Genomic DNA, 12,914 nt, shown 5'->3' with positions numbered 1-12,914 from the left:
AATACCAGTCTTTTTTCAGAAGTACAAAGGAGAGGTTCCAGTTTGTAAACTATAAATAAGTAAATAATAAATGTTGACAGCCAGTTACCAGTGGAGCACTGTTATTTTTTTCCTAATTTTTATCTTTTCCCTTTTCTTTGCCTTCTTCTTCATCTTCTTGCTGACTCTTATAACTTGTCCCATCTTTTCCACTTCAAATATTCCTTGGTTTACTTCAAAATGGAGTCAAAAGAGGCATGGAAATATTCAAATTTCTTACCTTTTATTCCCTAAGATATACTCTTAAGTCTTGTTTAATTTTGAAATCTGGCTGCTAATATCTTTGAAAATAAAATAGATGGGAGATAATAAAAACTAACACAGGGGAATACAAAATAATAGTAACAACATTCTTCAATATATTTTCCTAGTTCTATCAAAGGTGGTAATTGGAGGGCTCATTAGAATTATACTCCTGTGTATATTAGAGAGCTTACTAAGAACTGTCTACAGTATATAACACATCTGTTCTTAGGGTATAGGTTTGAAAAATCAGTGAAAGATACAAAAAAAAAAAAGATAATTTTCAACTTTGAGGAATTTAAGTTTGAGTAACATTTTATTCCCCTGAAATATAGTAGATGAATACATTGAAACATTTTCTCATACTATATGTTCAATTTTTTTGATGGAAATAATTATATGAGTGTTATTACATCAAAAACAAGAGTCCTGATTCTGTTCACTGCTTCATATGCATTAATGCTTTATGATATACACTAATGTTTAGCAAACCCTGGGTATTCAAAGTAAGATTGAGCCTGTTCCACCAAAGAACATACAATTAAATTTGGGAAACAAAAACAGTTGAGCATTCTGCAGTTCATTCATTCAATGTAGTTCATTCATTCAAATGTTTGATTGAGCCTCATCAAGTACTTGGTACTTTTCTAGGTGCTGGAGACACAGCAGTGAACATAAGGGCCCCCAGATGAGATTGGAAGTCTGAGAGCAACACCTTCAACGAGGTATTACTTAACAGCAAATAGAAGTTAACTCCAGGAGAAGAGTCTGAAGCAGGACCCCTCTCCTTAAGTGCAGAGGAACAATATGTGTGAAGGAATCTGGGAAGGAGATGGCATACTGACTTGGGCATAGATTTTGTTTATTTGTTTGCTCTTCTGTGTTTAGAAGAATTTAATGAAATTGAGCATTTAATTAAAGTTAGCTTAAAGCAATAAACGAGACTCGTGAAGGGCCTTACATACTAAATTAAGAAGATTGGACTTGACCCTAAAAACTGTTAGAAATATTAAACAACTTTATAGAGGGTTAATATAGCCTAGATTTATGTTTTAATAAACAGTAATTACATATTTATTTTGCCCTTATGATGTGTAAAACAAAATACTAGCTCTATTTAACCACTGTCTAATTTATTTTTTGAGGTCAAAAGAGCTGTCAAATGAAGATATTATTATCATTCCCATTTAAGAGATAAGAAAACAGATACAGAGAAGTTAGGAAACAAAGCATAACGTCTCACAGCTTAAGGTCAGCATTCGAAGGGAGGAAACCTGACTGAAAACTGTCTGCTTTTCTATCTCAGCAAAGTAATTCTGCTTTCTTAGAAAGATCACACTTACTTCATCAATGTTAAATTTACTCACTGTATTAGTCTGTTCTCACGTTGCTATAAAGAAATTCACGAGAAAGGGTAATTTATGAGAAGAGAGGTTTAATTGGCTTATGGTTCCGCAGGCTGTACAGGAAGTGTAGAGTCATCTGCTTCTGGGGAGCCCTCAGGAAGCTTCCAATCATGGTGAAAGGCAAAGGGGGAGCAGGCACAACACATGGCAAAAGTGGGAGGAATAGAGTGAGGAGGGAGGTGCCACAAACTTTTAAAAGCTCATATCTCCCAAGAATTCTCTCACTATTGTGAGGACAGTATCAAGAAGATGGTACAAAACCATTCATGAGAAATCTACCCCCCTGACCCAATCACCCTCTACCAGACCCCACCTCTAACACTGGGGATTATATTTCAATATGAGATTTGGGCAGGGACACATGTTCAAACTATATTACTCACCAAACATTTATCGAGTAGGGCAGGGCAATTTGCCATCTTCTACAGTTACGTTGATGAATAGATATTCTTTGTGCTTCCAGCATACATCTATAGCAATATGAAAACCTCAGAAGTTTCATTGGGAGTTCTTTTTCTTATTTGATTTCAGGCAGTAGTGTTGAGGATATGAATGTGGGCACCATAAGCATTAAAAAGGATCAGTTACAACACTACTGCATAGCCAAAGGAGACTGGAGGAGGGCCTGAAGTAGGGCATGACCTGATTGTCTCATACCATGTGCTTCAATTTTTTGTTTGGAAAGTAGGATAGAAATGCTGTTGCAGAAACAAACGAACCAAATCCTGGTTTTGTCCTCTGCTTCATATGCATTAGTGTTTTATTCACTGTGTGCAAGAAAGCTTAGCAAATCCTGAGTATTCAAAGATGAGAGTATTAGTTGGGGTTTTCCAGAGACACAGAACCAATAGGTAAAAGACTTATAAGGAGTTGGCTCCTATGATTTTGGTGACTGGGAGGTTTTCATGATTTGCCGCTGCAAGCTGCAGAACCAGAAAAGGCTATGGTGTAATTCAGTCCGAGTCCAAAGAACTAAGCACCAGGAAGCTGATGGTATAAATCATAGTCCGAGGCCAGCACAAGATGAGATCAGATGTTCCAACTCATGCAGTGAGGCAGGAGAAAAGGGGGGAAATTCCTCTTTCCTTTGCCTTTTGTTCTATTCAGGCCTTCAATAGATTGAATGGTGCCCTCCCATATTAAGAAGAATACTGGACTTTACTGAGTCCATTGATTCAAATGCTAATCTCATCTAGATACACCCACCCAGACAGACCCAGAAATAATGTTTCATCTGAGCATACCTTAGCCCAGTCAAGTTGACACATAAAATTGACCATCACAATGAGTAAGACTGACACTGTTTCCCAGAGAACATATGGCCTAATGTGGGAGACAAATAAGCAGATGATCATACTGCTATTTATTAACTTATTAGAAGTCAGGGTGAAGAAGAGAAATTAAGGGATGACTCCTGAAAACTGAGCATAATGTTGACTTTCACCAGAGATGGTAGAATATGGTAGAGGAGCACAGAGAGAAAGGAAAATGACAAGTTCAAAAATGTGAAAGACAAAATACACACTGTGTGAAACATTTAAGATAATTTTGCAAAGACAATGTATCTAGAAGATTACTAGATCAATCAGTTGATAGCTATAGAAGCGATCAAAGCTAAAGATAAAGGCTTCCATGTCATCTTAATGTACTGGGAAAACATTATGCCACAAGGGAGAATAAAAAGAATTTAAAAACACAATAAAACAAAACTTTGTGTGGGTTTGCAAAATAATGAGCAACTGGTTTAGGATCCATAATGAACTTTAATATGAAACTTTGCTTTTTTGGTTCCCAATTTGCTCTTCAGTAAAATTAAGAACTAAGTCTAAGCATTTTTCTAACACTAACATCTATTCTGGATAAATTCCATTTCTTTCCCCCATCTGCGCTCATCCCTCTGCCTTTACCAAATCTTAAGAATATTCTTACACACATAATAATAAAATCAGCAATATAATGGGGGTAATTTTTTTGTCAGTTTGCTATTGAATTTCTCATAAATGGATCATTCTACTGGAAAAAGTCATCAATAAATAACCAAAAAAAAAGTGTTTCAGGCCAGGCATGGTGGCTTATGCCTGCAATCCCAGCACTTTGGCAGGCTGAGATGGGTGGACCACCTGAGGTCAGGAGTTTGAGACCAGCCTGGCCAACATGGCAAAACTCCATCTCTACTAAACATACAAAAATTAGCCAGGCATGGTGGTGCATGCTTATCATCCCAGCTATTAGAAGGCTGAGGCAGGAAGAGCACTTGAACCTGGGAGCAGAGGTTGCAGTGAGCCAAGATCATGCCACTGCATTCCAGCCTGAGCAAGAGAGCAAGACTCTGTCAAACAACAAACAAAAACTGTTCCTTCCTTTTTGCAAGAGTCTTCCTCTGTTGCCCAGGCTGGAGTGCATTGGTGTAATCACTGCTTACTACAGTCTTCACCTATGAGGTGAAGCAATCCTGGGACCACACAGGCACACCACCACACCTGGCTAATTTTATTATATTTTTTGGTAAAGACAAGGACTTAATATATTGCCCCAACTGGTCTTGAACCCCTGGGCTCAAGTGATCTGTCCACCTGAAGTTCCAAAAGTGTTGGGATTATAGGCATGAGCCACCATACTTTGCCAAAAAAAAAAAAAAAAAAAAAAAAACTCCCTTTTTTTCACTGGAAAATCCACCTTGTTTCTTTTTTCCCCTACAACTGGGCAACATCTGTGTTGTTTGAAACCCAAAGGACAGCCCCCATGGAAGCCCCATGATAGCTGTACTGGAAGCTGCTCTGCATTCCCATCCAAGAGCTATCAAGTTAGGTTTCCTCCATAAGAGTAGCCATTAGTTTCTAGCACAAATAAAAGCATTTAGTTCTGATAACATATTACTCGGTCTTACACAGAATAGGTGCAAGTAAAATTTTTAAAAATAAGAGTGCCAGAGATCTTCCGGGTGTTGCTCATATCATTTTTTTATTTGGACAGTAAACACTCTAAGATTGAGTAAGAACTTTGGATAAATATTAATCAGGAAAAGGACAACAAGTATTTAGCATCTTTTGATCAAATTTTAAAAATAAGATAGCATGGGTCACTGACTAAAAATGTATATTAAATTAATATGATTCCCATCTTCTAACTGTAGTATAAGACCTGGTTGCCAATTCAGAATAATGAATTTTAGGGTATGGCAATGGATTATAATAGGAAAAGATAGGCCAACTCAAATTTGAAACTAAGTACAGTGAAGCTGAATATAGGTGAACTTTTTTGAATGAGATGGATGAACATCTCTGAATGAAATATTCAAGGCTATGCAACAAACTGCCTCCCAAGGGAAATGAGAAAATTCAATTTCACGGGTAAATTAAAATTATAATAAAAAGCCTCTAAAACACAAATACCACACATATATATGCCCTAATATTTGTCTTTTGCAGGAACAAGTAGATCACTAGTTGAGCTAATAGATTTTTTTCAACTATACATTTTGCTTTTTTCCAATAAATAATTGTAATCCTTGTTACAAATATTATTCTGAACCAAGATTGATTTATTTTCTTTAAAATTCAGATATCCTGTTTTTTTTTACCTCCTTCAATCCTAAAGTAAATGTAGACATTGTATATTTTTGAATAATTTATCACTTTGAGAAGCTGCACAAGTATAAGTAACAGATTTCAAACCGCAGTTGACAGAGAGGGCACTTGGCAATGTCAGGCTCCGGAGTCCAGAATTTTAAGTTTTATTCACTTCTAGAAACCTTGTTTCCCTTCCTACTTTTCCAACTAAATAAAGCTTATTTAAACAAATTTCCTCATTTTTTTAATATTGCTAACCCTAATTAAGTCACTCTAAAGTGAGAAAACTCTGTACTATGAAGCTTATGTATCTTCTGTGATCCCACCACATTTTTATAATATAAATATTATTATGGTCTCTATGTTAAATATTAAGAAGCTGAGATTTAGAGAATAAGTAAGGGACATAGCCAGGTTTACAAAGCTAACAAATAGTAAGGCTAACATTGAAAATTGACTCTAAAGCCCAACGCTTAATCACTACTCCAAATTCTTAAATGCTTCAAACATTAAATATGAAATCATTTGAATAAATCATATAAGCTTTCCCCAAAATGGTAGGAGATTTTCATGAAAGATACCCAAATGTGGCAGAAGATTGTGGTGAGTTTACATCATTTTCAGGGTAATACATTCTAATAAGAAAACTAGAAAATTTAGAAAAAAATTACAATCAATATGCACAATAAACAATGTTAATGAAGAATAATCGTCTACCTTTAGCCAGTGACAAAGGCCAAACTTTAGTGAGCCTTCTTTTTTGACTAGGCCTTAACCTTTGTTCCTGTCCTTCTGGGGCCTGCATTGCCCAGGATTAGTAAAAATCCTTCTTAGGTAAGTCTGTAGAGAACTCCTTACCCTTGATATCTGATAATCTTCATATCCCATCATATTCCTTACCTCCTCAATCTCTCATGTGATATCAGATCACCCTGGTCTGCCTTCAGCAAGAATTGAATTAGGTCAACTTAATAGGAATCTCCCTATTTTTGATGTCTTCCATTAGTAACGTTGCATATACCAATGCCCTTCCCCAATCCTTGGCTATAAATCCATACTTGTTCTTGTTATATTCAGAGTTGAGTCCAGATCTGTACTGAGGTACCTATTGGACAATTTCCTGGATAAAATCTGGCTTTGCTACCTTCCTGTCAGATTTTGATCACTTTTTTTGTTGTTGTTGTTAACACTGTACACATGCAAGGAAAAGAAACATGAGGAAAGGAATGTGTTTTGAATATGGTGATATTTTACACCCCATCATTTTTTTCTGCCTGTATTTAGAGGACAGTTTGCATAGAAGTTTTTAGAATATGATCATTTAGTTCAAACAGTTGTGGGAAAGTCATCTTTATTTGCTCTGGCAATATTTCTAAACTCGAGAGGGGAGCATGATTGTTTACTTAACTTCTTCAAAATATCAACTATGACAGACAGTGATAGACTGCATCTTTTAATCTACAAGTGGGCACTATCCTACTGAAAAATTATAGAATCAACCTGAAGCATGCTTTGGAGCTACTCTCTCCCACCAGTACTTTGCTGCTTTGATTAGGATTTACTGTAGCTAAAATAATACCCTTATCTTCCTGTTTGCCAGCCTTTATGAGCAGGAAATATCCCTGGAGAAGAAAAAAACAGTTTGATCCCCAATCCCTTCTCCACAGGGTAAACCATTGTTATCATTGATAGTGTTCTTATGGGGTGAGATTCTATTGTTCAAAACTGCATTTCATGAAGCAGTCATAAAAGATTTTCAAATATCATCAAGTGAGCACTTTCAATAGTAGAATAACAAAGGCAGAGTTTATCTTTCATTTGATAACAAGTCTTTTGTGATTTCTCCTGTATACTAAAGAAACCATTTACATTAACTGCAGTAAAACAACAACAACAAAATGCCATTTAGCAGCAGGTATTGGATAGACACATTTTCACCAGCAAATTTAGCCCTTTTCAAAAGAAAATGTATAACTTTCACTTTATAGTTTTTGAATTTTTATCATGTATGATTAAATTATAACTTTCACAGGTCAGAAAAACTTGGAAAGCCCCATTTACTCCTACCAAAATGTTCTTAAAATAAGTCCCTGTTTTTTTCCAAGAACATGATTATGAAATGTATTCCATTGCCCAAGGTCCTACAACAGACAATTTCCCATTATTTTCCACAAGATCCAAAAGAGCATTCTTGATTTCAATCAGGTCAGACACCCTGTCAGAGTCCAATCTTGACACATCAATGACAAGGCATATCAGAGCAGTCAAAAGTTTACAACATGTAATAAAAACTGAACTAAAGTCAAGCATGCTATCCTCTTGCATGCCCAGGGAGACTCTAGGCAACTAGTGATTTGTAGGCTCCATTACATCCCAAATGTTCGATGTATCTAGCCCTTGGCAGGGTGTCAAGGACAAGAAATAATCAGTCTTTAGAGATCACTTTTGAAATGCTATGCCCTCTGCTTCTTTCAGGTGAATCATTCTTTCTGTGTTGTCAGGATCCACTGATGAAAGCTGACTACTTTCAATAGCCTGTGACAAGTGAGGCATCCCCCCTCCATATGTGGAGAAAATGATATTGTGCACGCAGCTTTCACCAGGCATGCTGTGAGTGATGAGCTACTGCACGACGTCATCCTAGAGAACTTCTTTTCCAGAGTGAAAAGTAAAACTCAGAAGGAGGTACATGACCTTGTACACAGGAACATAATGGTTGCCAGAATAGATGGAAGGAGATTTTAAAATTTATTAACAGATGTTTTATGTCTAGAAACCAAATTGTGTCTTCATGCTGAATCTCTAGATTTAAAATGGTAGACTAATAATGGGTGTCTGAAAACAATGTGGAAGTAGATGATGCAACGTGGTTGCAGTGTTTACATTGCAATACTACTAAATAAGCATTCTTGTCTTAGTATGACTTTTAGTCCCCTTTACAGCTAGTATATGCTGATTAAAGTACCACTATCAAAGAGACAAAGCAAACTAACCAAATAAGTCAAAGACTTATGTTAGTTTAATTCCTAGATAACTATAAAAATAGCTTACTACCATTCACTTGACATTTAGAATGGATGGCATGGTGTAGAAGATGGTATTATAATTCCAGGTAATTGCAAAACTTTTCTTACTGAGAGTCCCACAGCACCCAATTCAACACACTGACAAAAATGACTGAGGTCTCTGATTTAGGGATGTCAAATAATGAATCTTTTATATTCTGGGTATTCTAAAGGTCTTATATTTTAAAACAATTACACATATTTGTCCATATATCTGTAAACAGAATTGTTATTGATTTTCAAATAGCAACTTTTTTTCTCATGATAGGTTTAGATCTTTTTCACTCACTAGAATTCCAACTATTTAAACATGAAACCACAACAGATAAAGTTTTTCTTATCAATACCCTATAGCTATTATACTTATTGACAAATACTAATGCTTAAAAACTGATCATGTCTTTTTTAGTTAAAGAGTTAGTTTCAGATTTTCCTTTCACATGTAGTCCAGACTTAGTTAATTTACTGTAATTTGAGATTAGCAATTAGATAATGAAATTAAGGATAAAGAAAAGTAGAAATACTCAATATTTCTATTTTGGAGAAAACATGTAAAACAATACAGAGAGATAGAAACCAAGAATTCAAATATAATATCAATTACTTGAGGAATCTACTAGATGAATTTTGGTTTTACCTTAACGCATTGTGCTAATGTGGGAACATGACGCTTTGATTTCCCAAGTATTCTAATTTTCAAAAATTGCATAGACTGGGAAATACTGATTATGAAACTTAATCAATAATTGAATCTTAAATATATCCCCAATAACATAAAAAGGTACAAGTATATAGGAATACATAATCTCACATAAAATATTTTATGTTTTTACAATAAAAATTTGGTAAACATTTTATTAAATATAGCAAATTGTTACACTGTTTTGCATTCTATAATAGAAACAAATTTTAAAGTGTAAAAGCCAGTTTCAAAAGTAAACAATTTCCAAATTACAGATAATTCTTCCTATGAATTATTTTTAATTACTTTACCATTTATTATTTCTTCTTTCTTTTTTTTTAGACGGAGTCTCACTCTGTCACCAGGCGGAGTGCAGTGGTTTAATCTCAGCTCACTGTAACCTCTACCTCCTGGGTTCAGTTCACGCAATTCTCCTGCCTCACCCCCTGAATAGCTGGGACTACAGGTGTATGCCACCACACCCAGCTAATTTTTGTATTTTTAGTAGAGATGGAGTTTCACCATGTTGGCCAAGATGGTCTCAATCTCTTGACATTGTGATCTGCCTGCCTTGGCCTCCCAAAGTGCTGGGATTACAAGAGTGAGCCACTGCACCCAGCCTGTTCTTTCTTTCTAAGTGCTGACTTCTTTTTGTTTGTTAAATGTTTTCTTCATGTCTTTTAATATTCTAGTTCAAATAATATTGGGTCTTTATATTACTATTTGAAATACATATGAACTTTAATTTTAAAATTTTTTGTTGTATATGGCATTCTTTTAAAAAACTTATATAACTATATAAGTTTTTTGTACATATAAAATATCTATATTTGTATTTAAATATATCTATCTACATATTGATATAAAGTTATCTGTACTACAGAAATTTTCAGGAAATCTGCAAAGTTTTCCTTTTGGATTAATTACTATATGTATATTTATACTGTAAAGGAGAAATTGTTTTCAAGCATCCAGTCTCCCAGGCCCGTAGAAATGTTACCTATATTTATATTCTAGTCCCAGCCTCACATTTTTTTTTAGGGAGTTTCCCTTTTTTCTCTTATGTTTCTAATCCCCCTCTGCACAACCACACACACACACACACACACACACACACACACACAGAGTGGGAGTGGGAATATTCCAATTTCCCCTCTACTTTAAATACATATGTGTGTGTGTCTGTCTGTCTTTCTGTCTCTGTGCATGGTAAACTGAAAAGAAAATCCTAAGCTCCCTCAACTGACTCTGAGCCAAGGGAAACCTGAACATCTGAATCTCCTACTATGCCAGAAAAGGAGGTCAGACATGCCTTGCTATATCCTCTCTGTCTTGGAGTTTAGGTACAACTGACCAGCCATAAGACTGGCAAAACAGACTCTTTGGCAATAAGATATTAAAGTTCAACGTGACTCTGGTATGGCCTTACACGACAAATAGATCTCCCGGACGGAAATCTAAATATTTTACCCCAATATATGTTTTCGACATAGTTCCAAATGGCCCTGCAAAACCATTTTGTGGGGGAATTTTCATATCTGTAGAGAATCTCCATTGCTGCAGCTAGGCCTTTCCCACATCTAGAAGACATTAAATAACCAACCATCTGACACGTTTTCAGGTCTAAAAAATGACATTTGTGATCTATTCTCTCTGAAGCCTGCTATCTGGAGGACTCATCTACATTGCAAGAACTGTGGCTTTCACAAACCCCCTTAACTCAAGCATTTTCTTCTGCTAACTTCAAGTCTTTAGTTTAGCTCTTTCAACCATTGTCAATACGAAAATCTTTGAATGACCTATGACCTATAAATACCACCCGCAACTTCCAAGATGTCTGATTGTTGTTGGTGGGCAGGTGCAGGTTCTTGACTTCACTGCACAAAAGAGTTTGAGGGCAAGCCCAAAGTGAAAGTAGGTAAAGAAATTTATTATTGCAAAGGGAAAGTATACTCTGATAGCTGGGTCAGAGGGGACTGCTGAAGAATGAGACAGTGCCATTGGGCACTGAGGCACTTCCCTTTATGGGAGATTTACATTATTTATTCATAAAGGAGTGGGAAGAGGTGTTGCTGTTAAGCATGTTGTGGGTGGTTTCCCAAGCCTGCATGCCTAGTGGTTGTACATGCTAGTGCATATATAACCTGTTACTAGCATCTTAAATCTCCACCCAGGGATGTTTGTTACTATTATAATGAGCATAAGTCAGCCCAAGGACACAAATATGTGTTTCTCCACTTGTGTGAATTTGGGGATTTTTCCTTCTGCACTTTTACCTCCTTGCTGCAGAAACACAAAATGTGTTCTGTGTGCTGTTGGATGGTTTGTTCTGTCCATCTATTTGGCAAGTTTGTTTCCCTTTAAGAGAGGCTATGGCCACCTTATTTAACCTACCTCACCACCTTTCTGGGCTGAACCAATGTGTACCTTACATGTATTGATTTATGTTTGTGCCTGTAACTTCCATCTTCCTAAAATGTGTAAAACCAAACTATAACCTGACTGTATTACTCTGTTTTCAAGCTGCTAACAGAGACGTACTAGAGACTGGGTAATTTATAAAGGGAGGAGGTTTAATTAGCTCATAGTTTCATGTTGCTGGGGAGGCCTCACAATAATGGTGGAAGGTAAAAAGGAAGCAAGACACATCTCACATAACAGCAGGCAAGAGAGTGTGTGCAAAGGGACTGCCCTTTTATAAAATCATCAGATCTTGTGAGACTTACTCACTACCATGAGAACAGCATGGAAAAATCCTGCCCTGTGATTCAATTACCTCACACGAGATCCCTCCCACAACACATGGAATTTATTAAGATTCACGATAAGATTTGATTGGGGAGAAAGCCAAACCGTTATCACTGACTGCGGGCATACTCTTAGGACCTCCTGATACTGTTCCTCAGACCAGAGTCACTCAAATATTTTACAGAGTTTGGTTTGTGTGTGTGTGTGTTTGTGTGTATAAATTCCTTACAATTGCATCCTACTCATCCAAGCTGAATAATTCCAAAACAAATCTATATGTTTGAAATAAAGAGTTGTGGTAGATATTTAGGTTAACAGCCTATCTTAACATGAAAATTCAAATGGGAAATGATTTTTGAATGAGTTATGCAATTTATGTTAATTTGAATTCAAGTATCATCAATTGAATATATGTGCTTATATATGATCTTCAAATTTACAAGAAACAGTTACAAATTTTAAAACATATACATCCATCAATTTTTTAAAAAGGAGAAAATGTATAAATATATATATAAACATATATATATGTATATGTATGTGTGTGTGTATATATATATATATACATATATATATATATATATCTGATTTAGCACATGTGGAAAAGATGATACCTTCACGAACATTGAGAACCAACAAGAATCTGACCTGGGCAAGGCTCAGGAATTTAACAGCTGGCTCTAAATGCAAGTCTTTAGAAGAAGCAGTTTGATCCCTAAAAGCCTGGAGCCTTCGTATCCAGGCAACTTCCTCAACCTAATAATGAGGAAAAACAGGACGTTATTCATCTGGAGATATTTAAGTGGAAAGATTCTGTACTTTGGATATCAGGACAAAGTTGAGAGTAAAGTGAGGTTTAGTTCTCCTATTAGCCTGTTTTCATGCTGGTGTTAAAGACGTAAGACATACCGGAGACTGGGCAATTTATAAAAGAAAGAGGCTTAATGGACTTACAGTTCCAATTGGCTGGGAAGACCCCACAGTCATGGCAGAAAGCAAAAAGGCACATCTCACATGGCAGCAGACAAGAGAATGAGAGCCAAACAAAAGGGGTTTCCCCTTATAAAACCATCAGACTTCGTGAGACTTACTCACTACTACAAGCACACTATGGGGGAATCACCCCATGATTCAGTTATCTTTCACTTGGTCCCTCCCACAA

At 36.1% G+C, this 12,914-nt stretch overlaps 1 long non-coding RNA gene across 1 annotated transcript in view; it reads left to right on the top strand.

Annotated features, from left to right (window-relative positions):
* The first annotated feature begins 869 nt into the window (after window positions 1-869).
* Window positions 870-12,914, top strand: part of LOC116551184 — a 29,247-nt gene continuing 17,202 nt past the window's right edge. The window contains exon 1 of the long non-coding RNA XR_004268756.1: window positions 870-1,007. This is a non-coding gene — a long non-coding RNA (uncharacterized LOC116551184). The remainder of the gene's footprint in view (window positions 1,008-12,914) is intronic.

This window comes from Sapajus apella, unplaced genomic scaffold (genome assembly GCF_009761245.1).
Source record: "Sapajus apella isolate SASKATOON/1434 unplaced genomic scaffold, GSC_monkey_1.0 scaffold9, whole genome shotgun sequence".
NCBI lineage: Eukaryota > Metazoa > Chordata > Mammalia > Primates > Cebidae > Sapajus > Sapajus apella.
Note: the sequence above shows the minus strand (reverse complement) of the source record. Positions and strands in the feature narration are given on the sequence as shown.